General features: G+C 47.7%; 1 protein-coding gene across 1 annotated transcript in view; it reads right to left on the bottom strand.

The window, feature by feature from the left end:
* Positions 1–18,498, bottom strand: part of LOC137535434 (zinc finger protein 208-like) — a 126,827-nt gene that overhangs the window by 47,713 nt on the left and 60,616 nt on the right. The window lies entirely within an intron of this gene.

The raw sequence follows: 18,498 nt of genomic DNA, 5'->3' as shown, positions 1-18,498 counted from the left end.
TCCCATACCACAAGCCATGCACTCACTATAGCTGATACACACCCATACCACATGTCCTGCACTCACTATAGCTGATACACCCCCATACCACAAGCCCTGCACTCACTATAGCTGATACACTTCCATACCACAAGCCCTGCACTCACTATAGCTGATACACCCCATACCACAAGCCCTGCACTCACTATAGCTGATACACTCCCATACTAGTGTTGGGCGAACATCTAGATGTTCGGGTTCGGGCCGAACAGGCCGAACATGGCCGCGATGTTCGGGTGTTCGACCCGAACTCCGAACATAATGGAAGTCAATGGGGACCCGAACTTTTGTGGTTTGTAAAGCCTCCTTACATGCTACATACCCCAAATTTACAGGGTATGTGCACCTTGGGAGTGGGTACAAGAGGAAAAAAAATTTAGCAAAAAGAGCTTATAGTTTTTGAGAAAATCGATTTTAAAGTTTCAAAGGGAAAACTGTCTTTTAAATGCGGGAAATGTCTGTTTTCTTTGCACAGGTAACATGCTTTTTGTCGGCATGCAGTCATAAATGTAATACATATAAGAGGTTCCAGGAAAAGGGACCGGTAATGCTAACCCAGCAGCAGCACACGTGATGGAACAGGAGGAGGGTGGCGCAGGAGGAGAAGGCCACGCTTTGAGACACAACAACCCAGGCCTTGCATGAGGACAAGAAGCGTGCGGATAGCATGCTTTGTACCACCATGCAGTCATAAATGTAATAAAGATAAGTGGTTCAATAAACAGGGACCACGCGGCAACGCTAACCCAGCAGCAGCACACGTGATGGAACAGGAGGAGGCGCAGGAGGAGAAGGCCACGCTTTGTGAGACACAACAACCCAGGCCTTGCATGAGGACAAAAAGCGTGCGGATAGCATGCTTTGTACCGCCATGTAGTCATAAATGTAATAAAGATAAGAGGTTCAATAAACAGGGACCACGCGGCAACGCTAACCCAGCAGCAGCAGCAGCAGCAGCACACGTGATGGAACAGGAGGAGGCGCAGGAGGAGAAGGCCACGCTTTGTGAGACACAACAACCCAGGCCTTGCATGAGGACAAAAAGCGTGCGGATAGCATGCTTTGTACCGCCATGTAGTCATAAATGTAATAAAGATAAGAGGTTCCATAAACAGGGACCGGCAACGGTAACCCAGCAGCAGCAGCAGCAGCAGCAGCACACGTGATGGAACAGGAGGAGGCGCAGGAGGAGAAGGCCACGCTTTGTGAGACACAACAACCCAGGCCTTGCATGAGGACAAAAAGCGTGCGGATAGCATGCTTTGTACCGCCATGTAGTCATAAATGTAATAAAGATAAGAGGTTCCATAAACAGGGACCGGCAACGGTAACCCAGCAGCAGCAGCAGCAGCAGCAGCACACGTGATGGAACAGGAGGAGGCGCAGGAGGAGAAGGCCACGCTTTGTGAGACACAACAACCCAGGCCTTGCATGAGGACAAAAAGCGTGCGGATAGCATGCTTTGTACCGCCATGTAGTCATAAATGTAATAAAGATAAGAGGTTCCATAAACAGGGACCGGCAACGGTAACCCAGCAGCAGCAGCAGCAGCACACGTGATGGAACAGGAGGAGGCGCAGGAGGAGAAGGCCACGCTTTGTGAGACACAACAACCCAGGCCTTGCATGAGGACAAAAAGCGTGCGGATATAGCAGCAATGCTTTTTGCCGCCATGCAGTCATAAATGTAATACAGATGAGAGGTTCAATAAACAGGGACCGGAAACGCTAAACCATCCCAGATGTTCATCGGTCATGTTACTTGGTTGGGGTCCAGGAGTGTTGCGTAGTCGTTTCCAATCCAGGATTGATTCATTTTAATTTGAGTCAGACGGTCTGCATTTTCTGTGGAGAGGCGGATACGCCGATCTGTGATGATGCCTCCGGCAGCACTGAAACAGCGTTCCGACATAACGCTGGCTGCCGGGCAAGCCAGCACCTCTATTGCGTACATTGCCAGTTCGTGCCAGGTGTCTAGCTTCATGCCCGGTTTCAGGTCCAGCGGTGCCAGCCACAAATCCGTCTGTTCCTTTATTCCCCTCCAAATTTCCTCCCCTGTGTGCTGCTTATCCCCAAGGCAGATCAGCTTCAGCAACGCTTGCTGACGCATGCCAACAGCTGTGCTGCACTGCTTCCACGATCCTACTGCTGCTGGTGCTGGGTTAGCATTTCCGGATGAGGTACAGCTTTGAGATGCGTTGGAGGAGAAGGAGTCAGAGAGGTAGGTGCTGCTGTTGTTATCCAGCTGTTTGCGGCGTGGGCAACACCCGCGCCGTAGCAGGTGAGGAATCGCTGCCAGGCTCCACAAGGTTCACCCAGTGCGCGGTAAGGGAGATGTATCGACCCTGGCCGAACGCACTCGTCCAGGTGTCAGTGGTGAGGTGAACCTTGCAGGCAACGGCATTCTTCAAGCTTCGGGTTATTTAGCTGACCACGTGCTCATGCAACTCAGGCACTGCAGAGCGCGCAAAGTGGTAGCGGCTGGGAACCACGTAACGTGGGATGGCCACTGACATCATGCCCTTGAAGCTGTTTGTCTCCACCACTCGATATGGCAGCATTTCGCAGGCCAGAAGCTTGGCTATGCTGGCTGGCTGTTACTGCCACGGCCCGGGGGTCATTTGCTGGCAATTTCCTCTTGTGCTCAAACATCTCAGAGACAGACAACTCAACCGTAGCGCTGCACACCGAAGGGCTGTTGGTTGTTGTGTTTGATGAACACTGGGAGACCTCAAGAGCACTAGTCCGGAAAGTGACAGTGTCAGCATCGTCTGATGTTTGTGAATGTTGTGAACCACGCAATGGCTGGGCTACTGCTGCTGCTGAGGCGGGTCTGGTGGTGAGTCTGGTGAACCCAAGGGAGGCAGTGTTGCTGGTGGTACCCTGTCCTGCCGCGTTTGCCCACAGAGTGGGATGTTTGGATAGAATGTGGCGGCTCATGCTGGTGGTGGAGAGGTTGTTAATACTTTTCCCCCTGCTCAGGCGGGTCTTGCACACCTTGCAAATCGCCATGGTAACATCCTCAGTGCAGTCTTCAAAGAAAGCCCAGACTTTAACTGGCTGAGGACTCGGACCTCGTGCGTGATGTGCTGGTGCTGCTTAACCCACTGCTGGACGCTTGAGAGGTCATCCAAGTAATTATCTGGTCCTGTTCTTTTGGATCTGTGAGGGTTGTTGTCCTGGACAACATGGGCAGTATTGAGTGGGTTTTCTTGGGTGCTCCCCTGTGGCCTGTACGTGAACCGTCAGGGGAAACACCTCTTCCCTTGCCCCTCCCTCTTTCACCGGATTTCTTCCTCATTTCACTTATCCTTAAAGTACACGCTGACTGGCAGCAGTACAGTGGCAGTACAGAAATGCTATACAGTGGTGGGTGAGCGGTGTACCACTATTGTCAGCAGTGACACAGAGCACAATGCTATACAGTGGCGGGTGAGCGGTGTACTACTGTTCCCAGCAGACACAGAGTGGAAGTAAACACAATGCTATATAGTGTGGCTGAGCCGTGTACACAGAGTGGCATTAAACACAATGCTATATAGTCTGCTATATAGTCACCCCGAACAGGGTGATGTTCTGCAGAACCCAAACAGTGGCAAACACTGTTCGCCCAACACTACTGGGAGGGAACGCAGATTTTAGTACCTAAACACACGATACAACATGTTTTCCGGGGTCGGACTCTGAGGCACATACAGATGGTCCCGATCATCATCCTCATCATACAACTCTTCTCCTGAGTCTGACCCACCCACCACCTCTGCCACCCCAACATCCCCAGACACAGACCCCTCATCGTCCTCAACATTAACTTGGGATGCTGGCCTGAGCCAGACCTCCTCCTCCACATCAGGCCCCATCATCTCCTCAATGGCAGCCCTCATTAATCGCTCTGGCGACGGACTGATGGACACAACGTTCTCCTCCGGGGAGGGCTGCTGCTGACCACTGGCTGCTGGGGTGGATGTTATAGCTTGCGTGGGGCGTTGGCTGTTGCTGTTGTTGGGAGTGCTGCTCACAGCGGAGGTCTCTGGGGAACTCATGTTGAGCTCATATAGTGGTTGACGGTGAGTGGAGTATTACTGATCCCAGCAATATACACACTGACTGGCAGAGTACGCAATGCTATATAGTGTGGCTGAGCGGTGTACACAGAGTGGCAGTAAACACAATGCTATATAGTCTGGCTGAGCGAGCGGTGTACTACTGTTCCCAGCAGAATCAGAGTGGCAGTAAACAATGGTATATAGTCTGGCTGAGCGGTGTACACAGAGTGTCAGTAAACAATGGTATATAGTCTGGCTGAGCGAGCGGTGTACTACTGTTCCCAGCAGAATCAGAGTGGCAGTAAACAATGGTATATAGTCTGGCTGAGCGAGCGGTGTACTACTGTTCCCAGCAGAATCAGAGTGGCAGTAAACAATGGTATATAGTCTGGCTGAGCGGTGTACACAGAGTGTCAGTAAACAATGGTATATAGTCTGGCTGAGCGGTGTACACACAATGCTATATAGTCTGCTATATAGTGTCAGTAAACAATGGTATATAGTCTGGCTGAGCGAGCGGTGTACTACTGTTCCCAGCAGAATCAGAGTGGCAGTAAACAATGGTATATAGTCTGGCTGAGCGGTGTACACAGAGTTTCAGTAAACAATGGTATATAGTCTGGCTGAGCGGTGTACACAGAGTGTCAGTAAACAATGGTATATAGTCTGGCTGAGCGGTGTACACAGAGTGTCAGTAAACAATGGTATATAGTCTGGCTGAGCGGTGTACACAGAGTGGCAGTAAACACAATGCTATATACTCTGGCTGAGCGAGCGGTGTACTACTGTTCCCAGCAGACACAGAACAGTAAACAGAATGCTATATAGTGTGGCTGAGCGAGCGGTGTACCACTATTCCCAGCAGACACAGAACAGTAAACAGAATGCTATATAGTGTGGCTGAGCGAGCGGTGTACCACTATTCCCAGCAGACACAGAACAGTAAACAGAATGCTATATAGTGTGGCTGAGCGAGCGGTGTACCACTATTCCAAACAGACACAGAACAGTGAACAGAATGCTATATAGTGTGGCTGAGCGAGCGGTGTACCACTATTCCCAGCAGACACAGAGTGGCAGTAAACAGAATGCTATATAGTGTGGCTGAGCGAGGTACACAGAGTGGCAGTAAACAGAATGCTATATAGTGTGGCTGAGCAAGCGGTGTACTACTATTCCCAGCAGACACAGAGTGGCAGTAAACAGAATGCTATATAGTGTGGCTGAGCGAGGTACACAGAGTGGCAGTAAACAGAATGCTATATAGTGTGGCTGAGCAAGCGGTGTACTACTGTTCCCAGCAGTGACACAATGACAGGGGGGACCCTGGCTAGCGTGGCTGGAGCGCGAACTACCCTGCCTGCCTACCCAAAGCTAAACCCACAGACAAATGGCGGAGATATGACGTGGTTCGGGTATTTATTTACCCGAACCACGTGACCGTTCGGCCAATCAGAGCGCGTTCGGGTCCGAACCACGTGACCCGTTCGGCCAATCACAGCGCTAGCCGAACGTTCGGGGAACGTTCGGCCATGCGCTCTTAGTTCGGCCATGTGGCCGAACGGTTTGGCCGAGCACCGTCAGGTGTTCGGCCGAACTCGAACATCACCCGAACAGGGTGATGTTCTGCAGAACCCGAACAGTGGCGAACACTGTTCGCCCAACACTATCCCATACCACAAGCCCTGCACTCACTATAGCTGATACACTCCCATACCACAAGCCCTGCACTCACTATAGCTGATACACTCCCATACCACAAGCCCTGCACTCACTATAGCCGATAAACTCCCATACCACAAGCCCTGCACCCACTATAGCTGATAGACTCCCATACAACAAGCATTGCACTCGCTATAGCTGATACACTCCCATACCACAAACCCTGCACTCCCTATAGCTGATACACTCCCATACCACAAGCTCTGCACTCACTATAGCTGATACACCCCCATACCACAAGCACTGCACTCATTATAGCTGATACACTCCCATACCACAAGCCCTGCACTCACTAGAGCTGATACACCCCCATACCACAAGCCCTGCACTCACTATAGCTGATACATTCCCATACCACAAGCCCTGCACTCACTGTCGCTAATAACCCCCATACCACAAGCCCTGCCCGCACTATAGCTGATACACTCCCTATACCACAAGCCGTGCACTCACTATAGCTGATACACTCCCATACCACAAGCCCTGCACTCCCTATAGCTGATACACTCCCATACCACAAGCCCTGCACTCACTATAGCTGATACATTCCCATACCACAAGCCCTGCACTCACTGTCGCTAATAACCCCCATACCACAAGCCCTGCACTCACTATAGCTGGTGTGGGAGTTGGCCAGTGTGCAGCAGGTATAGAGGTTTGTACACACAATTGAAGATTGTTGCCTGTGCAGACCAGTGCTCTATCTCTCATGTGACAGTCTGGTGCAATACAGACACATTACAATGCATATTTATTGCTATAGAAGGGGGATGATGGAGCAGCTTGCAGTCCAGTTAGGAGTTGCTGGGGGTGAGGAGGGGAACAATGGGCTCTGGCATCAGTCAGGCGGTATCTGTATGTCGTGGTACACCTGGTCACACTACATTCTTGGCCGAGATGGTCCTGAATGGCCTCCTGGGCTGATAGGTATTTTTCGTTAGTAGTCCAGAATATTAAAACTGTCTTTTTTTTTTTTTTTTTACTAGTAACCCTTTGTGGGAATAGGTAAGGGGTGTATCACCTATAACCACTTTGCCTGGTGGGAACCAGGCTTGGGAACGTCTAGGTGCCCATGTTTTACCCCATGTTGTGATCCCTGCCTCTTCCTAGGCTCTGAGGTGGGAATCTTCAGTGTTATGGCAGCCAGGGACCAATCAAATGATGGGGAAGGCTTCTGACATATGTGTGAATGAGTGGCTGTGTGACTGCAGCATCTGCACCTGGAGGGCAGCCTGGGTCATAGCAGATCATACAGAGCATTTTGAGTAGTGTGTGCTGTATACCTACACAAGGGCAATACCCCATCCCCCTGCGGTGTCGCCTATCAGTGTGGCCATACTGAAGGGTATCCCTGCTCCCTGCTGCTTCTGGCTGCTGTGACTCAGCTCTACAGTCCGGGGAGTGTGAAGGTCGGCAATGGCATCTGGTATATTGTGGCAGAATCTTGTGGAGTGGATGGAGGTGAAGGGAAGTCACCCTGTTGGGATGGGAAACACGCCTGTGTCTGTCCAAGTTGCTGCAGGATTATGCAAACGTATGCAGCCTGAAAACTGACCAATCGTATCCCACCCCAGCTTCATTTCATTGGACCATTTTTAATTTGCATTAATTTATATAAACATGGACTGTATTTTAAACGTTGACTAAACACCAGTGACAGACTACAGAGCTGCAATGTTACAGAGAGCTCTGGCTACAAACACTGAGCTAAGAATGGTCTATTTAATTATAACAATGTAACTTATTTATTACAGTAAATCTAATTGATGCAGTTAAAGTGACACTGAGGTGAAAAATAAACTTATGATGTAATGATTTGTATGTGAAATACTGATGATTAGTAGAACATTAGTAGCAAAGAAAACAGTCTCATATTTAATTTGTATATGTCTAGCTTTTTTTCATAACATTTCATATTTCTGTCATATTTGCAATAACAGCCACACTCTGTATTTTAAACTATAACACAAGCAGAGCTAATGATCCTTTCACCTTCTCTGCAGTAAAAATCTTATCTGTGTCTCTGACTGTTTCTTTGATGTACAAGTGCCTCAGAAAACAGCGACCCAAGTCAGGTCAGTGAGCTCAGAGAAGCTCTTTTGCGCAGATAACAACTGAAGTTTCTTAACTCTTCCTGTACAGGAAACAGTATCAGACTCATATCTGTGCTACTAACGTTCTATTTGTTATCTGTACTACACATACAAATGTACAGTACTGGAAAGAAAAAACAAAGGCAAATGGGAGCCCAAATGGTGCAGTGTGTCACAAGTATTGGGTAAAAAATACTTCTGTAGAAAGGTACTCACAAAGGTGGGTTGCACCTGGGGACAACCGACCACTTCAGGCACGTGGAGTGTGCTAAACCTGACTCCACTCAGGTTAGCCAGCAATCCTGAATTTGGTCGCTCTCTTAGCAAAAAAACATCTGCACACCTTAGGTGGGTGCGCTGGATCCTCCTCCTACGAGGACGGGAGGGGGGGGGGGGGGTAAAGAGGCGCCCAATGTATATAAATGTATATACATTGGGCGCCTCTTTACCTTCTGCTGTTAATTTTCACTTCAGACTTCCCTTTAAAGTGATCCTTAAAGATAAACTCCAATCTAGAATTGAACTTTAGCCCAATCAGTAGCCGATACCCCCTTTTACATGAGAAATATAATGCTTTTCACAAACAGACCACCAGGGGGCGCTGTATGACTGATTTTGTGCTGAAACCCCTGCCACAAAAAGCTCTGGGACCGCGGTACTCTGGGCAAACTGCCACAATGTAACAATGCTCACAGACAGGAAATAGCTGTTTACAGCTGTCTGTAACAGCCAGAACAGCTAGAAACAGCTACTCAATGCCAAGCAGCTGCAGCTAAAGCTAACAAAATTTTGGGATGCATTAAAAGGGAAATAAAAACTCGAGATGCTAGCATAATATTGCCCCTGTTTAACTCTCTAGTAAGGCCACATCTGGAATATGGAATTCAGTTCTGGGCACCACATTACAAAAAAGATATTGCAGTTTTAGAGCAGGTGCAGAGACGAGCAACAAAATTGATGCGTGGGATGGAAGGTCTCACTTATCGAGAAAGGTTAGATAAACTGGGTTTATTTAGTCTAGAGAAAAGACGCCTTAGAGGGGATCTAATTAACATGTATAAATACATCAGAGGGCAATATAATACCTTGGCGGATGAGCTTTTTGTCCCTAGGCCTTCTCAAAGGACTAGAGGACATGATCTGCGCATGGAGGAAAAACGTTTTAGCCATTTATTTAGGAAAGGGTTCTTTACAGTAAGAGTGATTAAGATGTGGAATGCATTGCCACAGGAAGTCGTTATGGCAAACTCTATACCTGCATTTAAAGGGGGCTTAGATGCTTTCCTTGCGTTGAAAGACATCCATGGCTACAATTACTAGGTAATGCCTAATGATGTTGATCCAGGGATTTTATCTGATTGCCATCTGGAGTCGGGAAGGAATTTTCCCTTTAGGGGCTAATTGGACCATGCCTTGTAAGGGTTTTTTCGCCTTCCTCTGGATCAACAGGGATATGTGAGGGAGCAGGCTGGTGTTGTACTTTATACTGGTTGAACTCGATGGACGTATGTCTTTTTTCAACCAAAATAACTATGTAACTATACATAACCTGCCCACAGTAACAATGTCACCGTGTAATAAATGTCAGAATGTAAATCGGGGAGAGGAAAGATTTTACAATGAGCAAACACTGACTAAATCATTTATACATAATTATGATATCTACTCTCGAACAGCTTCCCTGATATACAGTACTTTAAGAATCCTCTACTTATCTCCTATAAGAGGGCCCCTAACTTGCGGGACCGTTTGGTCCATGCCGATCCTACTGTGAGAAGTCAATCAAAATCTAATTGCAAAGGCACGTTTCCGTGTATGCACTGTGTACATTGTAATTCAGTAATTAAGGGTGACCATATTGTACACCCACATAGAGGAACTAAATTTAAAATAAGGCTGGTTTCACAGTAGGACGTTACAGGCGCACGTTAGAGCAGCCTGTAACGCAGCCCACCGCACAGTAATGAAAAATCAATGGGGCTGTTCACAGTGCGGACGTTGCGTTACATTGTAACGCTGCGTCACAAGACAACGTACTGCATGCAGTACTTTGGACGCGGCTGAGCCGCGTTAGACTGCTTGCACATGCTCAGTAATGTTGGGGAGGAGCGGAGAGCGGCCAGGCACATGGCTAATTAATGTGCACTGCACGTTATGACGTGCAGTGTTTACTTCCTGGAGCAGCCGCTCTGTGCGGCGATTGGCCGGCGGGACCACGTGATGCCGCATGCGCACAAGAGTGCGCATCACGGCATCACTGACGCCAGAGTGAGCTGCACAACGCGGCTCACTCTGTCGTCCAGATCCAGCACCACCAGGCGTTCCGTTAGGGGGACGTTATGCGACCTTAACGCCCCCTCTAACGCAACGTCCTGGTGTGAAATTAGCCTTAATGATTGCTTTACATGTGATTCTAGCTATGTGATATATGCGCTAAAATGCCCGTGTGGACTATTATATGTTGGGCAGACCACACAAAAAATAAAAAAACGGTTATCGTCGCATAAGCATGCGATTAGAGAATCTTTGACTGACCAAGCAGTAGCATATCATTTTCAGCAGGCCCAACACCATGTTAGTCAACTTAGATTTATGATTATTGAACAAGTTGGCCCACTGAGGAGAGGGGGTGATAGAGTAAAGAGACTATTATATAGAGAGGCATTTTGGATCACAAAGCTGGACACAATGGAACCGAGGGGCCTTAATAGAGAATTTGATTTATTGCCTTTTATTTGATCATTTGGCTTCTGTCCCATTGTGTCCAGCTTTGAGATTGATGTGGGGCACGTTTGCCCAGCATTCTGTTCATCATATAATATGCCATATGAGATGTTTAGATACATTGTACTGACTCCTTACAGTTCCTTTTTTTCCCATATGATATATGCTTACTGCTTTTAAGCTATGGCTGACGCTGATTGCGTATATAATGCATTCGGCGCTAGCCTTGGAGTATGGTGATGAGATATGTAATGTTATGCCCCCTCCCCGGCTCTTTTTGCCACTATCCGTGCTATGTCCACTAGATATTGTAAAGCGATTTTGAGTGCTGCAGGGTTCTTCTTTATGTACCTATGTTTAGCATCTGGGAGTCCCCTCCCATTGGCTGCCTCGACCGGCGCCCTCCCCTGTCACATCCACAGCGCAGAGCGGTGTTGGCAACGCCGCTTGCGTCTGCTGTTGCTGGGTGACGCGGAGGGCGGAGTCTTCTCCGCATTCCACGTCACGTTAGCCAGTTCCCCATCAGGTCCGCCGGAGCGGCGTGGGAGCGGCTTTCAGCATAGGGCGTGCGCCGGAATGGAGGCATCCGTTGGTGAGATGGGTGAGGTGGGGAAAACACAGTTTGAATCCTCCAATAGCAGAACTAGAAACACAGTCACCCATCAGGTCCGCATAAGGTGAGATTACAACGATTGGTTAGTTTGACAGTGGGATGTATTGATTGGCTGTTCTAGTGGGCTGCTGGGGTATATAAGGATGGTGAAATCCATTGATAGATTGTTTCTTGCACAGCATAGCTTGATAAAGGGGCGGTTGCCCTGAAACGTCGCTTTTACTGCTGTTATGCCTTTGAAGAGCTAATAAAAGAGCTTTATTGCATACTGGATGGATGGTGCCGGTCTTCTTGCTTCCTACATAATTATGGTAAAAATAAAAGCACTTTTTATACTACATTATTTTCACTGGAGTTCCTCTTTAAGTCAAGTATAAAAAAATGAGATTTACTCACCTGGGGCTTCCCTCAGCCCCCTGCAGCCGATCGGTGCACTCGCAGCCCCGCTCTGACGCTCCAGGACCCGCCGGCGAACACTTCCGGTTTGGCCGTCACCAGCCGACAGGCATGGGAACGCGAGTGATTCTTCCCGTTCCCAGCCTGTATATCGCCCCCTGTGCGGCTATTGCGGCCAGAACTGGTAATTACAGTGGCAAAAGTAACATGATGAATAAAATGTATAATAAATTCCTAGACAGAAAAGGGTGGGAAAGCTCTGCCCTTGCACAATCTAAGCCCAACCTTTTTCGTCCCAGGGACCGCTTTTCAGTCCAAACATTTCTCCGGGGACTGGATGGGGGGGGGGGGGGGGGGCAGCAGATTGGACATGGAATGGGGCCATGGTGCCGGCGCATGGAAAAACCCCAGTATTAGGTGGCCCCCTCCCCAGTTTATATAGATAAATGTGCCCCCAGTGTTATGTGGCCCCCTCCCAGGTTAGGCAGCTAGATGTGCCCCAGTGTTATGTGGCCCCCTCCCAGGTTACGCAGCTAGATGTACCTCCAGTGTTACGTAGCCCCCCTCCCAGGTTACGCAGCTAGATGTACCTCCAGTGTTATGTAGCCCCCCTCCCAGGTTACGCAGCTAGATGTACCTCCAGTGTTATGTGGCCCCCTCCCAGGTTATGCAGCTAGATGTACCTCCAGTGTTATGTAGCCCCCCTCCCAGGTTACGCAGCTAGATGTACCTCCAGTGTTACGTAGCCCCCCTCCCAGGTTATGTAGCTAGATGTACCTCCAGTGTTACGTAGCCCCCCTCCCAGGTTAGGCAGCTAGATGTGCCCCAGTGTTACGTAGCCCACCTCCCAGGTTAGGCAGCTAGATGTACCTCCAGTGTTACGTAGCCCCCCTCCCAGGTTAGGCAGCTAGATGTGCCCCAGTGTTATGTAGCCCCCCTCCCAGGTTAGGCAGCTAGATGTGCCCTAGTGTTATGTAGCCCCCCCTCCCAGGTTAGGCAGCTAGATGTGCCTCAGTGTTATGTAGCCCCCCCTCCCAGGTTAGGCAGCTAGATGTGCCCCAGTGTTATGTAGCCCCCCTCCCAGGTTAGGCAGCTAGATGTACCTCCAGTGTTATGTAATGTTGAAAAATGTAAAGTCATGCACCTTGGACGTACCAATGGTAGATCACCATATAAAATAAATGTCTTACAGCTCTTGGAGAAGGACTTGGGAATACTGGTTGATAAAAGTTAAGTAATCATATAAAATGCCAAGGAGTGGTAGCTAAAGCAAATATAATTCTGGAATGCATAAAATGGAAAATCAAATCTCTAGATGCTAGTATCCTACCCCCTCCGTATAAATCACTTGTGAGGCCACATCTGGAGTATAGGATGCAGTTTTGGGCACCACACTATAGGAAAGACATTGACCTTCTAGAATGGGAACAAAGACTGGAAGCTCAATTAATCAGGGGGATGGAAGAACTCAATTACCAAGAAAGGTTGGACAAACTGGGCTTATTTAGCTTTGAAAAAAATATGACTGAGCAGTGACCCGATTAACATGTATACATACATCAGAGGGCAATATAAAAGCAGGGCAGAGGAGCAATTTGTCCCTAGGGTTGTACAATGGAAAAGGGGACGATTGTGACGGATTGCGGAGAAACCGCCGCGCGTTCTGGCAGTGAGGCGGTGGAATCCGCGCACAGAGCGGCGGTTTCCCCGCAGCAACATGCTTTTGGTTTGTCTGGACCTAGTAGTGCACACAGATGGAGAGCTACGCGCGCGCGCCGCAATACAGGCTCTTTATGCCAATAGGAAAAGGGTCAGCTGATCAAGGCGGTCAGCTGATCCCAGCTCAGCAGGTGATTGGTTGATGGGAGCTGGGCGGCGCTGTGGAGCGCTTTACTATATATATCTCTTGCTGTTCAGTTGCTGGTTGTCTGGCGTTGCGAATACCTATGTGTTAGCACTCAGACCTTAGTCAGTTCCTTCAGTGTGGTGGAACCAGGAGGACCTGGGAATCCACACTTAGCCAGTTCACTGTATTATTATCTGTGTTATTCTCTAGCATAGTTCCAGGGTGTAGAGACCACGGACCTCACACCCCAGACTAGGAATATTGTATATCATCTGTGTTATTCCTTAGACCAGTTCCAGGGTGTAGAGACCACGGACCTCACACCCCAGACTAGGAATATTGTATATCATCTGTGTTATTCCTTAGACCAGTTCCAGGGTGTAGAGACCACGGACCTCACACCCCAGACTAGGAATATTGTATATCATCTGTGTTATTCCTTAGACCAGTTCCAGGGTGTAGAGACCACGGACCTCACACCCCAGACTAGGAATATTGTATATCATCTGTGTCATTCCTTAGACCAGTTCCAGAGTGTAGAGACCACGGACCTCACACTCAAGACTAGGCATTATTGGATATCTGTTTATGAATTGTATCTCTCCTGACTTCTCTTCTGCTATCTGATTCGGTACCTTCGCACTTCTGATCTACTGTTGCCGACCCTGCCTGTCCCTGGTTACCGAATCAGTCTCCTGTCTCTGTACTTTATCTGCCTGTGTGTTGCCGACCCGGCCTGCCCGACCCTTCTGGCTGTCACCCACCCTTTGGGTGCTCAGTCCTCCTGCAGGGGTCCCCTGCTCCTCAGAGGGGGGCCCTGCTGCAAAACCAGTCGGGGACGCTCCATCCTGGAGCCCTTGACTGCAGTAGAGTCTTTCTCTACTTATTGGACCACCTGCTACCCGGTGGTTCAATTCCTACTGTTACACCAAACACTTACACGCTTCAGGTGTCTAGAGGTTAGTACTATATCTGTATTATTGGTGATTCTGCAGATCATCCATAATCAGGTATAGATCTGTATTCTTGGTGATACTGCAGATCACCAATAATCAGATTCTCTCTGGTTGCTGACACCGATCGTTACAATGATCTGCGTATGGAGGAAAAAAGTTTTTGCCATCTGTTTAGAAAATTCCTTCACAGTGAGAGTGGTTATAAACTGGAATATCTAATCACACACTTGCGCCCAACTACACGCCGACAAACTGTTGGGGTGTGTGTGTATGTGGGCGGAGCATGGAGCCAGACACCAACAGGTAAAGTATGCATGCAATTGTGTGCCAGTTATAGGCCTATCATTGCTAAACAATGGTGTGAAGGTTTTTACCAAGATTCTGGCATCTCTCTTGTTGAATGCCTGTACAGGAATCCCGCATATCACCTGATCAGGTAGGTGTCCTTCTGGGCCGTGAGGCCAGCGATGGCACCATGTAGCTATCGGAGTACAAGCTTGGCTTTCTCGGCATTTGGTTGAGGGTTTTTTCTGTCTCTACTAGTACAGAGAAGGTCTTTGATAGGATATTATTATTGATTTATAAAGTGCCAACATATTCCGTGGCGCTGTACAAAGTAAGAAACAAACATGGGGTACATAATACAGACAATGGTGTACACTAATATACAAGATACATAATTAGTGACAAAATACAAAAATGATACAGCATACAGAATATACAGAAGTGGCAATGACAGTGATAAAAGTAACAGGATGAATAAAATGTATAATGATTTCCAAGACACAAAAGGGGGAGAGAGCCCTGCCCTTGCGAGCTTACAGTCTAAAGAATATCCGGGGACTTTTTGATACTCACACTTCAGGCCATGGGACTTGGTGATTAGATGTTAGACTGGTTCTTTTTCTCCTATATACAAACCCTTCAGCTAAATTTAGGGATAATGGCTTTTTGTCAGGAACACTGGCTAACGGGACCCAGCAGGGGCGTCCCCTATCTCCGCTTATGTACGTAACTATCCTGGAACCTTTTCTACATATGATAAAAAAAAGACAACCTCTCAATTAAAGCGGTATAAAACCCTGACATAATATTCAATAAAAACATGTTTTCCTACTTTTTATATGCCATACGGTTATCATTTTTGCTTTTGTGCATAGATATTATTATTCATTTAGAAATTATATGTTTCTAAAGTACACTTATTTTACTCTGAGAGCTGAGTTTGCATTTTATTTATAACTGCTTTATTCATCCTCTAACTTCATCAGAAAGCATCAGAAAGCATTCATGCTTGTCTGACTTTGTTCAGCAGAGTCGGCAGTGTGAGAGAAGGCTTTGTTTACATTTCTCACTTTATACAATTAAACACAAGATAACATTATGTAAAGTTCGGAAGCAGCCAGCTCTGCTGGAAGGGAAGCTTATAAAAGCCTGTGTTAACCCTTTAAATGCAGTTCTAGTAAAAAAAAAATGCTGGTTGTATATAATATGCTGTAAATAATCTATTAGAGCAAAGTAGAAATGCTGAGTTTCTTTCTGCTTTCAGGCTCCCTGCACACTGCAAATCCGTTTTCCGATTCCGATTCCGATTCCGTTTCCGATTCCGATTCCGATTTTCCTTGAATACATTCAACAGAAAAACGGATCAAAAAACGCAGCATGCAGTTAAGATTAAAAATCTGAATCGGAATCGGATGTAAAAACAGATTAAAAATCTGAATCTGAATCTGATTTGCTTGCAGTGTGCAAGAGGCCTTGAATAACCGTTCGCAACGCAAAGTTTCGGCTTTTGTCGATGATCTCTTTATTCCTAACCTCCCCCGTCTCATGGCTGAGATCACATGGTTTGGCTTCTTGTCCAAATAAACTTCACTAAATCACAAGCTCTCAATGTTTCTCTCAAGACTGAGGTGGTATTCAAGCTCCAAATCTCTTTCACTTTCAAAGAGGCTCCTGTGCACGAACACTGCAAATGCAGCGCAGGAGACTTGGGTGCAGCCGGCGCCACCATAGACCAAAATAGGAATTACGGCTTTAGTTGGCGCACAGTCAGTAACTTCGGCGCTGTCAGAAGACGGAGCTGAAGTTACATATAAAACACTGTAATTCCCCTTCCAGCAACAGCTGGAAGCCGAATTACATAATTCCCCACTATCCACATGGACCTGGAGGGGGAATAGTAATTAAAGCCACCGGGAACTTGTGCAGCAGCAGAATAAGCCATACTGGCTGTATCCTGCACCCAAGTCTCCCGGCGGTGAATTCTCTTGTACGCTCCTGTGCACATCAAGTACCTGGGCTTATGCCTGCCTGCTGACCTGACACGGCTTTCTGATCTAAATTTCCCCCCTCTTATTGTTAGATTACAGACATGCAATCTTGGAGCATGAAGCCCCATCTGTCCTGGTTTGGTCCTTTAGCTGTCATTAAGATGACAATTTTCCTGAGACTTCTGCACACCAATGAGGTAATACCTCTGTGTATCCCTTAAAAATGTTTCCAGGCTCGTCAGACACATAATTCATTTATTTGGGGTTATTTGGGGGCCAAGCCAGCTGGGATAAGATGTTCTGTTCTTACCCTACCTAAACCGGTGGGAGGTACGGGGTTTCCCCTCTGCCAGGTATGCCATCAAGCTTCTATTCTGAGTAGGATATTTGAATGGTGCTCATCTTCATCCACTAAGAGATGGGTTGCAATTGAGTGGGCTTTCTCTCCAGAGCGTGTACGTGGAGGGAGGATGGAGCCAGTGGTGGACACTGGCAGGTAAAGTATGCAAGCATGGACCATCGGAGGCAACATTTAGACTGGGGGGGAGCTGAGCCGGGACAACATCACACATGTGCTCACATATACGGCGGCTACCACATGGGGCGCGTGGATGGAGCCAGCGGCAGACACTTACGGGTAAAGTATGCAAGCGCGGGGCACATTTCACCAGGGGAAGACCGCACCAGAGGCAGTGAGGCGACGTCACCAGGAAGATTCTGGAAATATTTCATACTCAAATTGTTCGTGAATCGGCCTGCAGTTTATGGCACCCAACCGAGAGAGATCAGTCCCTTGGTCGATCTGCCCATACGTCGTATGTTGGGTAAGTGGCCTCTGATAAAAGGATTCTGAGCCTCCCAGATAGTTATGTCAGAGACTGAGGGATCGGAATGGAGTGCAACATAATTAGACAATTCACGCTGGATAAGCCTAGACTTGCATTTTTCAGCCAGTGGAAATGGATTTAGCCTCCAGAAAAATGATTTAGGGGTGTATACTGGGGACTTATTTGTGAAAGAAATTGGGGCATTATCCACCAGTTCTCTGACACTTATCTCCACCCATTCCAACAATGCAATGTCTCTCTGCTGTACAAAGAAATAATCTATATGAGATGATATTTTATGAAGGCCAGATGTGACTTAAAATCCCTTGCCTAGGGATGTAGCAATCACCAAGTGTCAATCAAGGACAATTTATCCAAGGATTGTCTCATTTGCATCAAAGCGCAAAAAGACATGGATAAGGCTCCTGTGGAGGAATCTATAAGCGAGTTTAATTGGACATTGAGGTATATTCTTATTTTCACTTTAAAGGAATACTGTAGGGGGTTAGGGGGGGAAAAAAAGAGAGGTGAACTTAAACCACTGCGACTGAACAGCCATGTCCTCACTCCGCTGATGTCACCAGGAGCATACTGCGCAGACGCAGACTGGAACTTGGCCTGCGCAATACACTCCTGGTGACATCAGCAGCAGCGAGGGCGCGGCTGTGCAGGCGCAATAGTTTGGTCAGAAATTCCAGAAGTTCCCCATGTAAACCGGAGGCGGGGACCGAAGCATCGGTGAGTGGCTGTACGGGCACAGGACGTCTGCGGGAGACCATTAGAAGTCCCAGGTAAGTTCAACAATTTTTCCCCCTGACTCCTACAGTACTTCTTTAGGGCAATTGAATTCTGACTCTAAACTGTACAAAGCAGCCATATCAGTTTGACATAAAATCTAGTTGATTCAGCTCCCAACAAAAATGAAGCATTAGCCTTTTAACACTCTCTTCTCATCAAGATTGTT

This window comes from Hyperolius riggenbachi, chromosome 10, assembly GCF_040937935.1.
Source record: "Hyperolius riggenbachi isolate aHypRig1 chromosome 10, aHypRig1.pri, whole genome shotgun sequence".
Lineage (NCBI taxonomy): Eukaryota > Metazoa > Chordata > Amphibia > Anura > Hyperoliidae > Hyperolius > Hyperolius riggenbachi.
The sequence above is the reverse complement of the archived record's forward strand: the minus strand, read 5'-3'. Positions and strand labels throughout refer to the sequence as shown.